The sequence below is a fragment of the Lemur catta genome, chromosome 9, assembly GCF_020740605.2.
Source record: "Lemur catta isolate mLemCat1 chromosome 9, mLemCat1.pri, whole genome shotgun sequence".
In the NCBI taxonomy this organism is placed as follows: Eukaryota; Metazoa; Chordata; class Mammalia; order Primates; family Lemuridae; genus Lemur; species Lemur catta.
This window is the reverse complement of record NC_059136.1, coordinates 73,789,226-73,806,025: the sequence shown is the minus strand read 5'-3', so window position 1 is coordinate 73,806,025 and position 16,800 is coordinate 73,789,226. Positions and strand designations below refer to the sequence as shown.

At 44.1% G+C, this 16,800-nt stretch overlaps 1 non-coding gene across 1 annotated transcript; it reads right to left on the bottom strand.

The window, feature by feature from the left end:
- Positions 1-11,565: 11,565 nt before the first annotated feature.
- On the bottom strand, positions 11,566-11,762 carry LOC123645260. Its single transcript, XR_006737469.1, has one exon. It is a non-coding gene; the product is annotated as a U2 spliceosomal RNA (small nuclear RNA).
- Positions 11,763-16,800: the final 5,038 nt, after the last annotated feature.

The following is a 16,800-nucleotide window of genomic DNA, read 5'->3' as shown; positions in this document are numbered from 1 at the left end:
CCCTGTATCCAACAATAAACTCCCCTGGTAAACATTGTTAAGGCAGCATATAAAAAGGGGCAGGAACATTCTTGTCTAGTGTTGGCTAATGAGCAAGATCAGTAAAGATAAAACACGCCCCTGGGAGTACGTTTCTTAGAAAAGAGAGGAATGGGTGAATCCCAGTCAAATGGAATCTGCCAGCTTCACAGGGTCTTTGCACCAGCTGCCCCACCCCTCCCAGAAACCTCTCCTTTCCCCAGGGCTCCTCAAGGTTGGCTCCTAAGAAATGGACATGCAGCTGGAGGGTCACTTCCTGGGGAGGCCTTCCCTCCCCAGTGCCGCTCTGTCTATTCCTGACTTTTCCCTCTGGCCATAAATATCAATGATCTCCAAATTAGCAAATTCCACAAAAATACTGTTCTTCAGTTAGATGTTAATAGTAACAGTATTAACATTGTCCTCTACCTATATTTCAAGTTTCAACCTGCAATTAGCTAAGAATTTTTCTCTTCTTTTCACCCTCTACTCACCTCCTAATCAATGATCATCCTTTTAGATGAATTAGGCCGAAACTTTTGGTTCAAAACCGAACACTGTGGTCCGTCCTCGGGATATTTCTAAGCACACGCGGATGCCTGACAGATAACTCTGCTTTCCACCGACTAAAGGCAGAAGATATTATCTAAAACTTGAGTCCACAAGGAAAGCCAGCAACACCCCCAGCTCCCAGTCTTCCTCTAATTACATGAGCAATGCAGTGTAGATGAGGAAAAGCCTAAATGGCTTAAATGTGCTTGTCTCTGTGTACTTTTCCTTGGGTGTCTGGGCGGGGTTCCCCTTCCAGCTCCCAGTCACTAATCACTATGATGGAAAGAGGAAGAAAGAGGGAGAACCAAGATGGAATCCCACCTTCACCATTTATGATATGAGTACCCTTGGGTCAGCTATTGGGCCTCTCCAATCCTCAGTCTCCTCACCTGTAAAATAGTGCAGTATGACACAGCGTGTAGGTGGGCCTCAGAGGCTCAAAGTAACGTATGGACCTTTACTGGCCGGCATCTCACACACAGTAACTTTGCCTGGCATCGTGCTCAAAAAAAGTCAGCTGTTCTTTCTACCCAGTCAGAACAGACAAGCCCAGTTATGTGCTTCAGCCCATCACTCCTGTCTCTGTTCAGACTTGTCCGCCAGCATAGCCCTCACCCCAAGACCTGTCTTCCATCCCTGCACACTATTACAGCTTGGGCTAAATAACGTGTCCTGCCCAATAAAGTTTTTCTAATGTGGTGGCCTCACGAGTCTCATTTTATAAGGCCTTTGTTTCTTTGTTCTTTTTTTTTTTTTTTTTTGAGACAGAGTCTCGCTGTGTCACCTGGGCTAGAGTGCTGGGGCGTCAGCCTAGCTCACAGCAACCTCAAAAGCCTGACCTCAAGCGATCCTCCCTCCTTGGCCCCCCAGAGTGGTAGGATTGTAGGCATGAGCCACCACCCCACCCAGCCAAAGCCTTTGTTTCTTTACCTCATGTTAATGAGGTCCAGATATAATGTTGTTGTTTTTTATTTTTCTAAGAAAATATATTGCTTCCTTTCTATATAAACAGGACATGTGCTTAGAATTATTTGGTGATCAATACTAATTAGATCTTCTCCTCAGCAGATGTTTTAATTCTAGACTTTCATCTAGTCACTTGGAGTTGATTGACCTAAACTCTACACTGATTAAATCATCTTCTTTTTGTTTGACTGCCTTAGTAAGGGGGAAAAAAATCATGCAGTTGTATTCCTTTAAATTTCAGACCTAAAAATCAGTCTGTCTTTATACACAGAAAAAATAAGGCATGCAATAATGTAAACTGCAAAGTGCTGCTTATGAATTCAATTAAAAGGAACTTTTCTTGGGACAAAAACTGAAATCCTGTGAAAAATGTTTATAGTCTCTCTCCTTTCTCCTCCCCCATCCCTTCATTCTTCTTTTCTAATAAATCTTATGCAGACTGGAGACCCTACTGGGAAATTTCACTTTTAGTTTTGGGAAATGTCAGTTAGCAGTGATGGGAATATCAGAATATTTGAGCAAAGAAAAAAATAATCTCTCTCACACGTGTTAAAAATAGTCACAGGGTATTTTTCCGTCTGAATTCTGAAAAGGGAAAAAAAATCACTTTTGGGCTAAAGTTAATGAGGGAGTGTTTTCCTAAGGGGGAAACCTTTTTAGAAAATTCGAAGAAACAAAAAGATTTCAAACTGCAACAGTCATATCGGAAGGAGGGGGTTGGCCAGAGGCATCAGTCCGACCCCGATCTTCCCTTGCTCCCTCCCTTTGGACCCGCACGCAGCAGGGGAAACAGCTCTGGCCCGAGCAAACACCCTTTTTCCCCTTCAGTTTCTCAGTGGCAGGAAGCAGAGTAAGTTCTGACTCTCTAAAATTTATTGGAGGCCTAGCCACTAGGGCTTCTTTACTTTGCAGGGGTCTTCCCCACCCAACCCCGTCGAGTAAAATTTAAGCTCGACTCCTAAGCCAAGCCTGAAAAGAGGCTCTTCCCTTTAGTTCTCAGCCTAAAAACTTGGCAGGCCCGGCCTTACTGGGTCTCACCCATCTGCCCCCCATCCTGGGCCCAGCCCCTTATTAGCTCCCAGCATTGCCAACCTCCAGTCAGGGAAAAAGTCAATCGTTTGCTCACTTCTGTCCCAAATGTTCCCAATTTTGTTTCTTCCACTGCTTTCCTTCAGTCGCTTAGCTGAGTCAAGGGGGAACCACAGAACTGATTCAGACAGAAGAAAAGATATAAAGGCAAAAGATTTTAGGGGTGAGTATATTCTTATTATCTATTTAGAGGCTAAATTCAGCAGAAAACTCTCAACGCCCACTTGTCTTTTGAACGTGCAAACATCATGTGACACTTAGCTTACTCCTCCTAATTTACAGGTGCCTAAGAATTTAAGATTGTAGTCAGAACTTTGACAGAAAATAAAGAAACAAGTCAAAGTATAAGCAACAGGATATAACCAAGTTTTAAAAAGATGGTTTATGAGTGAATTCATAATATGTATTTTAAATATTGCTGCAATTCTAAATATTCATGTGAAGCTACATTAAGAATCTATATTTAGGCCAGGTGCTGTGGCTCACGCCTTTAATCCTAACACTCTAGGAGGCTGAGGTGGGAGGATCGCTTGAGGTCAGGAGTTCAAGACCAGCCTGAGCAACAGTGAGACTCTGTCTCTACAAAAAATAGACAAATTAGCTGGGTGTGGTGGTGAGTGCCTGTAGTCCCAGCTACTTGGGAGGCTGAGGCAGGAGGATCTCTTGAGCCCAGGAGTTAGAGGTTGCAGTGAGCTATGATGATGCCACTGCACTCTAGCGTGGGCAACAAAGCAAGAGACTGTCCCCCCCCTAAAAAAAGAATTTGTGTTTAATCAGTTTGGGCCTGGTGGGTTGCTGCTTTCTATTTTTCTGAAGTTTACAATATTGTACAAAAAATCAGCAGTAGTACAAGGGCAAGGCAGGATCCCATGTCTTATTTAATGAAAGTCATTTTTTACTTGCTTGATTTCTTAAAAGAATTACTCTCATCTCTACCATTTTGCTATATCAAAGTCAATGTAATGATTATCTTTCAAATCCTTTTTATAAAAACACACTGCTCACTGATGGCTGGTTTGGGGTCTTCATCCCAATCCTGCCAACTACTACTGTGCAAATCTGGGCAGATTTTATGCCCTTTCTAAGCCTCAGTTTCCTTATCTATAAAATGGTGTAATAATAAATAGTCTTCTAAGATTAGGAGGATTAAATAAAATGTTAATGTCTATAAATTGCTTAGAATAGAGCCTGGAATGCACTGGACCCTCACAAAATGCTACATATCAAGTAGTTGGGAATCTAAAAGTCATGCATTTTATGTCAACATAAGTAAAAGCTTAGAGTTTTATAGATATAGTTGGAAGTTTGCTTATATTTTTCATCTTTTCTTTTCTTTTTGGTCAAGGATAGAGTTGAAACCAGATGGGATATCACACAATTATAAACTTACAAGTTTTCCTGTTACTTTTAGGTAGGTGCCTAATTTGGGAGTATGTGGGTAGAAGAAACCAAAAAATGTTCCCTTGGGTAATACCTGAAAACAGATTTGGATTTTCAGAACAAACAACAAAACAAAAGCCCTGGCTATGTCTACATAAAGTGTTCTTTAAGGCTTTGGAGGATTCTTTGACCTTTGCTTTATGAAACGTGGACAACCTTACATTTGATTGGTGAATTTTCTGTCTTTTTTTTTTTTTTTTTTAATCATGTTCCCTGCCTGAAAGCTAAACCTATTTCTGGTGAGCACTGTTTTTTCAATTAGGTTTATTTTCATTTTCCCATAGGCCATGTTAGCTGAGAACATCCAAAAGTTTATTTTTCTTCCCTTTACTTTTTATGATGGTTTTAAATAAAATATATAGCCTTACCTATAGGTTTTCTTTTGAAATACTGATAGATCTGAAATAAGTTATTTTTCCCCCACACGTGTAACGCCACGTCATAAGAGCTATTCAAAAATGCATTTCAGAGTGGAACATAGTCCATTTCTGTCTGGCAAACTCTTTGAGAGCAAGGATCACACCCGTTTCACCAACTCTGTGAAATGTCGTGCAAGCCGGTGTTATCGCAAATGGTATTTAAGAAGGATGATCTGTTTTGTGAATTGGCTATTCTCCAAAATTTTCAGCTAGGTATCAGAAAACATTGTTTAAAATTTCAAGCCTAGCATTAGCAATATATTCTCTCCACGAGGTCCGTGATTTGGGTGGGGGTGTAGGAGGGTGGACGCAAAACCTTTCTAATAGTTTCGTAACGGAAAATATTCTCTGGCGAAAATACTCGGGGCGAACGAGAACCTCAGCTGAGAATTCTCCGGGCGGCCGGGGCACCTCTCCTCCGGGAGCCCGGCCGGCAGGCCCTGGGGACCGGCGTCTGCACGGCCCCGAGGCCCGGGAGCCGCCCGGCAGGCCGGGGAGCGGCGGCCGGACCTCGCCACCTCCCGGCCGCCCGGCGCAGGGAGAAGCCGCGGGAGCGCCGGGCGTCCCACGGCCGCCGCAGTCCCGCCCGCCCGGGCTCCCGCCCCTCCTCCCGCCCCGGGGCAGCTGGGGCAGGAATCAGGGGCCCCGGAGGGCTGCGCGGGGCCGCGCCCTCTCCCCGGCCCCGACCCTGCTGCCTCCCCCCGCCCTCCCCGCTCCCCAACTCCTTCCCTGCGTCTCCCAGCTCCCCCTCCTCTGCTCCCCCCGCCCCCTTCCTCCCTGCGCTTCTCCCTGCCCCCCACCCACGCTGCTGCTCCCTGCCTTTCTTCCTGCCCCTGCTCCTCCCCCGTCGCTCCTGCTCCCCTCCTTCCTTCCTTCCTTCCCTGCACCCTTTCTCTCTGCTGCTCCCCTCCTGTCCGCTCCCCTGCTTCCTAGCTTCCTCCCCTGCTTCCCTGGCTCCCCTGCCCCTCTCCTCCCCGCTCCCCTCCTCCCCTGCTCCCCGCTCCCCTGCTCCTCTTCCCGGTTTGCGGAGCTCCCACGCTGTTGCTATGGAGGCGCCCGCGGCTGTTCGCGCCCCGGCCAGAGCTGCCCTGGGGCCCCGGGGACGAAGCAGTGACTGCCCCAGGCTCGGGCGCCTCGCCCCGTCGGGGCCTTGGAACAAAGCGCGCCCTCCCCCACCCCGGGAGTGCGCTGTGAGACCCTCAGGCGTCCCAGGCCTGGAGGCTTAAGACCACCGCGGATCTGTTCGCCCCCAAGCTCTGTGGGCAGGACCCCTGGGGCCGGGGTGACAGCTGCGCTCTACCGCGCTACCTTCCGGGCCCCCCGAAGATCTCTCCCGCTCGCCCCATCCCGGAGGTGTCTCTGGGGCCGGGGGACGGCCAGATGGCCCCATTTAACACGACTGTCCCTTTTGTTGGGGGCCGAAGTAGAGTCTAGGCCAATTTACATAGGAAAATGGGGTTTGTGTCCCCAATTCAGTGCAGTGCCCCGACAGCTGGTGGCTCTGTCATCATGTCAGGACCCCACAGCATGATGTTTAAAGTGGCTTTATGTGTGCAGATGTGTGAGTGTGAATAGCAATTGAAGGCGGACCAGTAGCTACCAGGTCTGGCTTGGAGGTGCTAAGCTTTCCCAGAGTAAATTTTATCAGCCCGGTCACAGAATAAGACCCTGGAATGGAAAAGTCTTGCTCTACTTCCGATGCTCTCTTACAGAACTTGTAGTTTATAGTTTTATTCAGAACTCTAAAAAGCTAAATTGTTTGGGTCTGAGGAGGGTTTTGAAATCCTTACTATTTACAACTTGGTCTTTGCTTGTAAAAATTGTGAGGTTGAACACAAGGCTTAAGGAGGACTGCTACAACTTTAAAAAATCTATTGATGAAAGACCTTAATCTAATGCATTTTATTAAACTACTTTGACTCAGCTGGTTTGTGTCCAGGGCTATAGCATAACAGGCTGAAAGTTATCATTTGTTTAATTTGGAATCAGTAGCTTAAACGTGTGTACTTAAATTGTAGAATGTTAGAACAAGGAGGAGCTTCTTCAATTCCCTTATTTTACCGGCAAGGAATTTGCGTCTTCAGAGAAGTTAAGTGATTTTCCCAAGATCACACAACTCTGTGAAATATGATCTCAATTCGAATCCATAAAAGATAAAGGAAAGCGAAACCTGAAAAGACAGCAGATTTAGGAGCCTTTGAAATTACCTTAACCAAGAAGCTCTCAAACCTTTCTACCAGTACGCTGGAGCCACCAACAGGTAAGTCTCTAGAAGACAAGAGATCCAGAGCAATTTTTTCCCTCCACCTTTATACCATCGTCTTTAGCTGAGTCTGTATTGGAGCCAATTCTAACCACTAAAGTTTTCTAGAACCCTGTACTGGGACTCGTGACTTAGTTTCCATCAGAGCAATCATTTTGTAACAAAGATGGAAAGTACATGCTTAGGATTTGTAGGAAATGGGAAACCAAAGCTGGGCTGGAAACTTCTTGGTCCCCATTTTCAGGTGGAAGGACATAATGACTATTCTGGAGCCTGCATTCACCTTACCAGAAAGAAGGTAGGGTGGTTAATTTGGAAAGACTTTGAGCTCCACAGAATAACAGCACTACCTACTTTTATAATAAGTTAAAAGAATCTTTGAAAAATGATCTCCTTACATCTGGAAGTGTGTTGCAAGAATTCTGTTGGCTAAACTTGATTGGCTAAACCCCCTCTGCCTTTAAACCCTAAGTGAGTTTATAATAATTTAGGAAAGTATCTCTAGAGAAGCTTTTGCTTGAGCTGTGGTGAATCACAGGATGCCACGTTAAGAAGAGAATATGAATTCAAACATGAGAAAGAGCAAGAATGTACAACTGGATTGGAACTGGAGATGGGTGTTCATTTCTGCTCTGCTTCTCATATCAGAACAAGTTAGCAAGTTTTTCCTGCCTCATATTTGTTTGGGTCTAGGTAGTATCAGGATGAGAATACCAAATATGTGATGGGAATGTCAGGTAATGAACGTAAGAACTTCTCAATTCTTGGAAAGAGAATTAGAATCACTAATAATGTGTTACATTTTTAAAATAACTGTATGCAAGGAAGGTATTTGAAATTGACCCCAGACCACTGCTACCACATAGTACTGTCTATCCCCCTTACTGCTTTACTTTGACTATTCTTTAGTACCTATATTAGTTAGCTGTTGAGGCATAACAGACAGCCCCCAAACTCAACCTCAAAACAATGACCGTTTATTATTATGGCTCATGCATCTGGGTCCACTGGAGGTCAGCAGATCTAGGATGTGGACACTGGGTGGCTCTGCTGATGTTGGCTGGGCTCATATGAGCTTCTAAGAGTCTTCCAAGGCTCTGCTTTGGACCGAGTTTGGCTGAGGAAGCTTAGCTGCTATCACACCTCTCTTATCCTTCTCCCTGAACCAGCAGAGCAGCCTGGGCATGTTCTTCTCATGGCAATGGCAAGACAATAAGAAAGGCATCGGAATCATGACAGCCTCTTGTTTCTCTAGAATATATAGCTGGGAGCTGCCACCCTTTCACTTCTACCTCATTCTGTTGGCCAAAGCAGGTCACATGGCCAGCCTCAAGGTCAAGGGGGAGGGAAAAAACCCCACTCACTATAGGAAACATGACAAAGGGGATGGATAGAGGGAGGGTGAAAAACTGGGGCCATTAATGCAATCAACCATGGCATTTGTCTCCATCTAACATATATATTTTCATTATTTGTGTTTGTTTCTCTTCTTGCTGGAATGTAAGCTCAAAATGAGCAGGGACTTTTGTCTGCTTTGTTTGTTGCTATATCTTCAATGCCCAGAACAGTGGCACATTATAGATGTTTAATAGTGAATGAACCAACTAGGAGGATCACATTAATTATTTTGGTCCTGGCTGTTTAGGATAAATGTTTCTTAAACTTTTAAAAAAATGTCTAGATTTCAAAATGGCTTAACATAGACTGTTAAATGGGCATAAAGTTAAAAGTAGGGAGATGGAGAATTTTACATGGTGTTTGGCAGAGAATATATTACTTCTTCCTACGTGGAAATAATACTAAAATAAACTTAAGCTTTCAGAATTTGAATCTTCAAAATCTTTGGATCTGAACTGTTCTAATAGGTGTGGGATATAGGATAGTACCCACCCAAATGACTTTTACTGGGCTTTTGGGTCCACAGAAATTCAATTTCTCTCCCCTGTCTATCCCACTTTGCCTAATCCAAAGGAGATTTCTTCAGGTCATACTTTCAGGGGGAATTCCTATGCAATATATTTTTTTATTCCCTTGGAATTTGAATTTGTGCTGCCATTTTTTGACTCTGACAGATGATGAGGTAGGAGATACAGTAGGCGTTAATGCTCCGTTACATAAAGGGGAGTTTTGCATATGTCCATACTTAGCAGCAGGCTAATTTGGGACTCCCACAAGAAACCCAAGTCTTGAATGCTGGATTATCTGAAGTTTCAGTGTGCCAAGTGACTAACTCCTCAGATAGGCAGCTTTTACACCTGTAAGCTGGATTTCAGGTGGATATATTATGTTGGGTAAGAGAGGAACCAAAAAGTTAGGGGCCTGAAGACATCCTGAGTTATATAGTTCTCTTTGTCTCTCTCTCTGCAGGCTACTGAATAAAATCCTCATAAATAATGAATATTACAAGTTATAAATTTAAAATGTTGTAATAGGGCAGGCACAGTGGCTCACGCCTATAATCCTAGCACTCTGGGAGGCCGAGGCAGGAGGATCGCTTGAGGTCAGTTGTTCGAGATCAGCCTGAGCAAGAGTGAGACCTCGTCTCTACTAAAAATAGAAAGAAATTAGCTGGACAACTAAAAATATATAGAAAAAATTACCTGGGCATGGTGGCGTGTTCCTGTGGTCCCAGCTACTCGGGAGGCTGAGGCAGGAGGATTGTTTGAGCCCAGGAGTTTGAGGTTGCTGTGAGCTAGGCTGACGCCATGGCACTCTAGCCTGGGCAACAGAGCGAGACTCTGTCTCAAAAATACAAAAAAAACCCCATGGATATCCTTAAAAAAAAAATGTTGTAACTATTTCTCAGGAAGGTTTCATTTGCAAATTTATATGAACATGTTTGTCTTATTTTTAGTGAGACCCTAAAAGTGGTTTAATTGGTTTATTTGAACTTTAGTCTTTTGGGCTGGGAGTTCAGAGATTTAGAGGGTCTTTGGTTCGTTCATTCAGCAAACATTCATTGAGGGTCTGGTAGGTCCAACAAATGAAAGTAGACAGAGCCCTTGGCCCTAAAGCACCCATAGTCTCAGGGGAAGACCTGCAAGTCAAGGGGCAATTTCAGCACAGTAGGATAAGGGGTATGATTGGGGAAAGGGTGATGTGAGATTTCAGAGGAGAGGTGCCTACATCGGGGAGGCAAGGAAAGTAAACTAACATTGGTGGTTGTGTCATGCCTTCCTATTAGCAGAAGTCCCTTTGTATTCATTCTCTCTTCTCATCCTGACAGTAGCCCTCCCTGCAGGCCAGGGCAAGGCATTCTTCCTATGGCACCCTGTGATTCCTGTGTCAGGCTAAAGCGTGTATAACCTTCTAGGCTGCACACTTTGTAAGGGATGGAACCTACATTCACGCCTGGGTCTGCTGACAGAAGGGAGCCTGGTGGATCTTGGGCGGAACAGCTCCTGGGTCCCTCTCTGGTGTCAAGGAGACGGTTTTACCTGTGGTAGTGTTAGTATGAAGATGGGTGGAACCAAAGAAGAGATACTTGAGGCCTGGGAAGAAAAAGCCAATCAGGAGAGAGGCTTGGGATTGGCTGGAAAATTTATTCTTTGGACAAGAAACAAACAACAAAAACAAAACAGGAAGACAAAAGAAGAAAGAAAAGAAGAAAAACAATTAAGCTCATTGAAGGACAAAATGTGCCAGTAAGGTCAACTTGAAGAAATGCATGAAAACAGCTAACATGAGCAAATTATTCATCACCCCGATCCTCATCTGTGAAATGGGGATATCTTTCTTATGGAGTGGCTGTGAGGATAAGAGACAATATAATTAAAGACCATGCCATGGTGCTATCATAGGTGCTCAGTAACTGTGACAACTCCTAAATGTAGGTGTGGCTGTTTCACTACACACAACAGAAAGTAAAAGAATTTTGTTTTTTCTGAGACAGAGTCTCACTCTGTTGCCCAGGCTAGAGTGCTGAGGCATCAGCTTAGCTCACAGGAACCTCAAACTCCCGGGATCAAGCAATCCTTCTACCTCAGCCTCCCATGTAGCTGGGATTACAGGTGCATGCCACCATGCCTGGCTAATTTTTTCTATTTTTAGTAGAGATGGGGTCTCCCTCTTGCTCAGGCTGATCTTGAACTCCTGACCTCAAGTGATCCTCCCTCCTCAGCCTCCCAGAGTGCTAGGATTACAAGTGTGAGCCAAAAATACACAGTTTTTTCTGGATCAAATTCTAAGATAGCTGTACTGTTTGGGTGTTGAAAACGAGTTTTTGAATATGGGAGCATTTCTCTTCCCAGTTATACGCGAGTCTCCTGGTCCTGCAAGGTTATGTAGGGCCTACAATAATTTCCAAAGTAAGTGATTTTTACCATCTCATAATTATAGCAAGGATTTTGGCTGAACTCACACTGTGGGTTCAGAGTTTGGCTGTTTGCACACCTAACGGGTGAACATCAATGAGAATGGGTTTATTTGGTGGTCATCAAGGTTGTTCACAAATGGTCTGGTTCTCTTCCTTCTGAGCACGCAGTAGGATTACACTTTTTGTCCCCTTGAAGCTAGGCATGCCCATGGGACTTTTTGGGCTGATGAGAAGTGTTTTGTCTCACATCTAAGCAGCCTGTAGGAGCCAGACTGCAGAAGCCATGGGAGCGTGTTGAGATGGAGCCTCTGTCAGGTTGGCTTCCTGGGTGACTCAGATGAGCAGAGGGCCCTGACAACCCACATGACACATAGCAGACACAAGAAGTGGATGAACCTTTGCCATGCTTCCCCACCAGCAGTTCATGTGTTACTGCCACATACTTTGGCCTATTTTGACTGATATACTGAATATTCTAGAGCCTTCTATGTTTGGGTGTGTGTGGGGGGTACACCATTCCTGGAGGTACTGCAATGCCGGGTCAATGTATTGATGGAGTGGACGGAGCAAGCTCCTAGTACATCTTCCTGCTCCAAAAATCCATTTAGTGTATTATCCTTGGATAGAGGACGTATCAGCTATTAAACTGATAAGAACAGATACCACACTTGATCTTAGCCCAAAAGCCTAGAGAAGTGGTTAGCCTTTTTTTCCTAACTTAAGGAGGACAGAGTTTTTGTTTGTTCTCTGCTGCTTTTGTTGAGGGAAGATGAGGATGGAAGGGGCAAGGACCAGGGCAGGAGATGGCACGTACCTGTTCTCCATCTAGGGCCTCAGTCTAGTTTGAAGTCCCAGTGGGTGTCCAGCAGTGACAACAGAAGCAGGGAAACATGGGTAGATTTGTTACAGGATATAACTGAGACATCACTGTGGAGGCTCCCAGAAATGACCGGGGAAGATTTAGGAGGAGTGACTGAGGTCCCGACGGTGGTGCTAGAAGCCACTGCATAGGCTTGGGAGGAGTGGGGCCAGTGAGTGAGATTATCATTCAGCTGCCTGGGCTCACCGAGGCCTGCAAACCTGTCGCAGTGCCCACCTGTAGGTCTTTCTGACTGGCATCTGCTTTCTGCTCTGTCATCTTCCCATAGACTGCTTTGACCTGGCGGTATGCATTCGTGTGTATCTTCTTTAGCAGTAAACTGAATGAACAAAGTATTCATTTCATGAGGAAGAAAAGCAAAATGTTTAATTAATTGTTATAAAAAGCCAGTATAATTTCTAGACTTCATGATGGGACCAATTTTCTTTTGTTTTTCTTTTTTACGAAGTAATTTTCTTTTTGGGTGAGAGTTTGGGGAGTGGTTTGCCGAACTACATTTGTCTTATCTATGAAATGACTTTAAGAAGCCAACAGACTGTCCCAAGGTTAGATCTTATCAGGTAAAGAGTATTGGAAAGAGAGAAATAATAAGAGACACTGCTACAGAAGCACAGATATCTGTTTGCTTCTAAATCACACACACACAAAATAGACTTTTATTATAATCAAACTTAAGTTGGGTTGGGAAGGGCTTCCCTTTTAACACGCTGTTACAAATTCACAAATTCGGTTGAACTACCTACAGGATGTTATTTATAGCTTACATTCATCTTAGGCTATCTGACCCCTGCAGGCACCTTAGAGGATTGACTGTTCAGCGCTCTCTCTCTTCCATTTTGTCATCTTTGTCCCTGTCTTTAGGCAGCAGCATGGAATTTCCTGGTGACACCTACAGTTGTGACCCCAGCTTTGAGAATCCATTAATTCTTCTCCATCTGCCTGGATCAATAGCCAAGGCAACCCTGGCACCACAGTTTTGTGCACAACAGGGTCATCCATCTTCCTCTTGAAATACAGTGTAAGATTGGGGATAATGTCAGCATGGAAAATAGAATTTATTCTTTAAATAGTCAATGGCCAATTTTTGTTAATAGCACATTTCTTTCAAATATAATAACTTAAAAATTTATGAAGCTCTTTCGAATGAATTAACACAATTTCTCACCCCAAAATGGTGAAGTCTAATGAAATATTATTATCCTCAATTTACTGAAGAGGACACTGAATCTTGCTCAAGGTCACTAGTTGGTAGTAGAAATGGAATTCAAACTTTGAACTTCATGCTTCTTGGCCATCCGCCCTTCCTTCATGGGGGGAGGAGCATTGTTAAATAATTAAAGGGTGACATTTTCTGCAATCTTTTAATGCTTCAACGCTGTTATTTTGCTTCTACACAAAAAGGATTAAAGAATTTTTTCCACTTTGATATAAAGTATGATGAAGTGCTACTAGTGCATGAATTGCCACATTTCTCTGAATAATAAGTTTCTTTCTTACATTGGCAAAGCAAGCTGTGTCTCTTTGAAGCACCCTACAAATTCACTCAAAAATCTACCTGCTGAAAAAAGCATATATATAAGCAGATAGCTATGATTTGACAATTCAGGATAAAAATATTAATCAAAAGAAAAGTAAATAGTTGCCTGTGTATTACCTAATCCAAACCCTTCCTTATTAGTTCCGAAAAGAGTAACAATAAAATATTAGCAGCAGCCATTTACTGAATGTTTACTATAGGGCCAAATGGGACCCAACGTCCAGGCACTACCATTTAATGCTCACTAAAAGCCCATGATGTCAGGGCTGTTTTGGTCCCATTTTATGGATGAGGAGCTGAGGCTTACAGAGCTTAGGTAATTTGTCCAGGTTTTATAGGAGGCACAGAGCTGAGCAGTCCTCACAGTCACACCACTGACTTTATTCTTATACCCAAGGAACTCTCATTTCATGAAAAACAATTTCCCACAAATAAAAAAAAAATTCACTCAACTCAGAAATGAGCTGGAGAAGCCAAGAGACCCATCTAACAGATTTAAGCTTTGTTCATTGGAACCTGGCCTCAGTGGATACTTATTCATCTTGTCAATTTTCCTACAAAATTAATTTGCTTTGCAGCAAAGCCTAAAGACTGTGTGTATTAAACATTGCAACTAAGCCAGATCCTCTAGCCAGGCACAAACTGTACACTTTAGAGGAGGAAAAATGGTAAATTAAGATAAAGCAATGTGAAACATTTTTTCAGTGAAAGAAAAGCTAGCCATGTAATTTATTATTTTTCTAGCTACAGGGTCTTGACCCTTTGGGGATGTTGAAAGGAATAAGAGGATTGATTGAGGAAAGGAAAAAACAGCAACTTGAAAAAGCTAGTGGCAGATTAGATGGTGTTATGATGCCTGGTCATGACTTCCTCCTGCCAAATGAGATTCATTAAAGAAAACTCTTAAGTAAATTAAAACTCTGCTCGCCAATATCCTCCCCTCCAGATGTGAACAGCCGACTGTGGCTCGTTTGACAACGTGGCTGTGGGTAATCAGTAGAAACGTTTCTATTAAGAGGGATGACGAGAAGCACTGGGAAATACTTTATGTGCTTTTAACCAGAAATGACAAAAACAGCTGACTGATTGATGACTTCTTATATCGGGAACCCAAGATGCTCTCACCACGCGGAGCAATTGCTCCTCAGTTCAGACTGGTGGTTCCCGACTTACGTGCATGCCAAGAAGATGGCCAGGAGTGCAGCCGTGTGGGGGAGACGCTGGCTCAGAGTGTCAGACCCCTTGTGAGTTGTGGTTTTTTTCTGGACTCATCACCAGGGTAGCTCATTTGTGTTCTAGGCTATAGCAACAGTTTCTCCTTGTTGGGCATTTCAGTTTATGGAAAGTGGCAGAAAACAGAATTGTCCATGTGAAGTGAAAATAAACTTCCAGTTCTGCTGTTTTTTAATGTATGTATCCATTGAGAAGGCACTCAAAGGACACATCCGGTCAGCGGGGCTACAAAATGGCACCATTCCTTCCTAGTGTGGCGGGTTGCATCTGGGAGAAGACAGCGTAGGTCACACGCCTTGCCTTGCATCTCTCTAATGCCAGGGGGAGTTTAGAGCGCCCCCTCCCATCACCTAAATCCCAGGAAATAGGAGTGTTGTGAATCAAAGGAATATATTTATTTGCTTGAATCTTTTACTAGATCGTAAGCTTTTTAAAAACAGGGACTTAATTATATTCACAACTTCTAGTTTAGTGCTTGGCTTATAATAGGAGCATAATAAACATTTTGAATGAAACAATAAAGGAATGGGTTTAGACCTGATTTTAAAATGAAGGAGGTTACTTTTTTCCCTCACTTAGAGGATGCTGTGCTTACACAGGGTGCAGGGGTGCTACTTGCAAGAGAAGAGTCCTGCCCTCAGAAGACCAAGCGCGTCCAGGGTGTGCACAAGGGGGAAGGAGGTGTGGAGTGGGCTCCGTTGCTCACTCTACTCCAGTCTTAGTGGGGAAGGTGCCCTTGTAGTTTTCAATCTGTCCTGAAGCTGAGTAGGGCACGAAACTCCAATTCAGTGTTCTCAACCTTCGCTGAACCTTAGAATCTACTGGGAGTATTAAAAAAACCAAATACACCAGGATCCCACCTCATATTACTTCAATGAGAATCTGGGGTGGTGAAACCGAAGGGAATGAGTACTTTAAAAAAAATCTCTGCTGTGCACCACAATTGGGGCCATGGCTCCAGTTCCATGGTTCTCAGCTTGGTGATATGTCAGAATTACTTGTGAATGTTAAAAATATGTAAATACTGTGCCCCACTTCCAGAGGTGGGACCTAGGGGGTCCATTTGGGTTCACACTTCTGCATAGACACAGCGTTTGGAAGAACATCAGGGTTGAGACAAGTCGTTGGCTCAGGGTTTTACCTTTCAAAGAACACAGATTTCTGGGTTCTCCCTAAATCTACTGACTCAAGGCCTTTAAGAGAGGGGCATGGAAACTTGTAGTTTAAAAAGTGCTCTGGGAGATTCTCACCATCACTCTAGGTCTCTGTTTCTCAAAGTGTGGCCCCGGGGCCAGCAGCATCTGTACCACCTGGGGAACTTGTTAGAAGTGCAAAAATTCTAGGGGTGTACCCCAGACCCACTGAATCAGAAACTGGGGGTGCCACCCAGCGGTCTGTCATTTAACAAGCCCTGCAGGTGATTCTGATGCCTGCTCCACCTTGAGAACCCCTGCTCCTCTTCCCTGCTTTTCAAAGTGTGGCCTCCAGACCAACAGCGATGGCATCACCTGGGAGTCTGTTAAAAATGCAGACTCTTGGGCCGGGTGCAGTGGCTCACGCCTGTAATCCTAGCACTTGGGAGGCCGAGGCGGGTGGATTGTTTGAGTTCAGGAGTTCGAGACCAGCCTGAGCAAGAGCGAGACCCCATCTCTACTAAAAATAGAAAGAAACTATATGGACAGCTAAAAATATATAGATAGAAAAAATTAGCCAGGCATGGTGGCGCATGCCTGTAGTCCCAGCTACTGGGGAGGCCGAGGCAGAAGAATCAATCGCTTGAGCCCAGGAGTTTGAGGTTGCTGTGAGCTAGGCTGATGCCACGGCACTCTAGGTGGGGCAACACAGTGAGACTCTGTCTCGGGGGAAAAAGAAATGCAGACTCTTAGGCCCCAGGTGGAAGGAGTTAGAATCTACATTTTAAAAATATCCTCACGTGAGTCATAAGCACCTAAAGTTTGAGGCTTCTAAAGTCTGAGAAGCCCTGCTTATAACCCAAAATAAGTACCCCTTTGCTGTCAAAATAAAAAAAAGTAAGCTCCTTTAATGAGAAGCAAAATCCAAAATCAATATGTCTCCTTTTAAGAATAG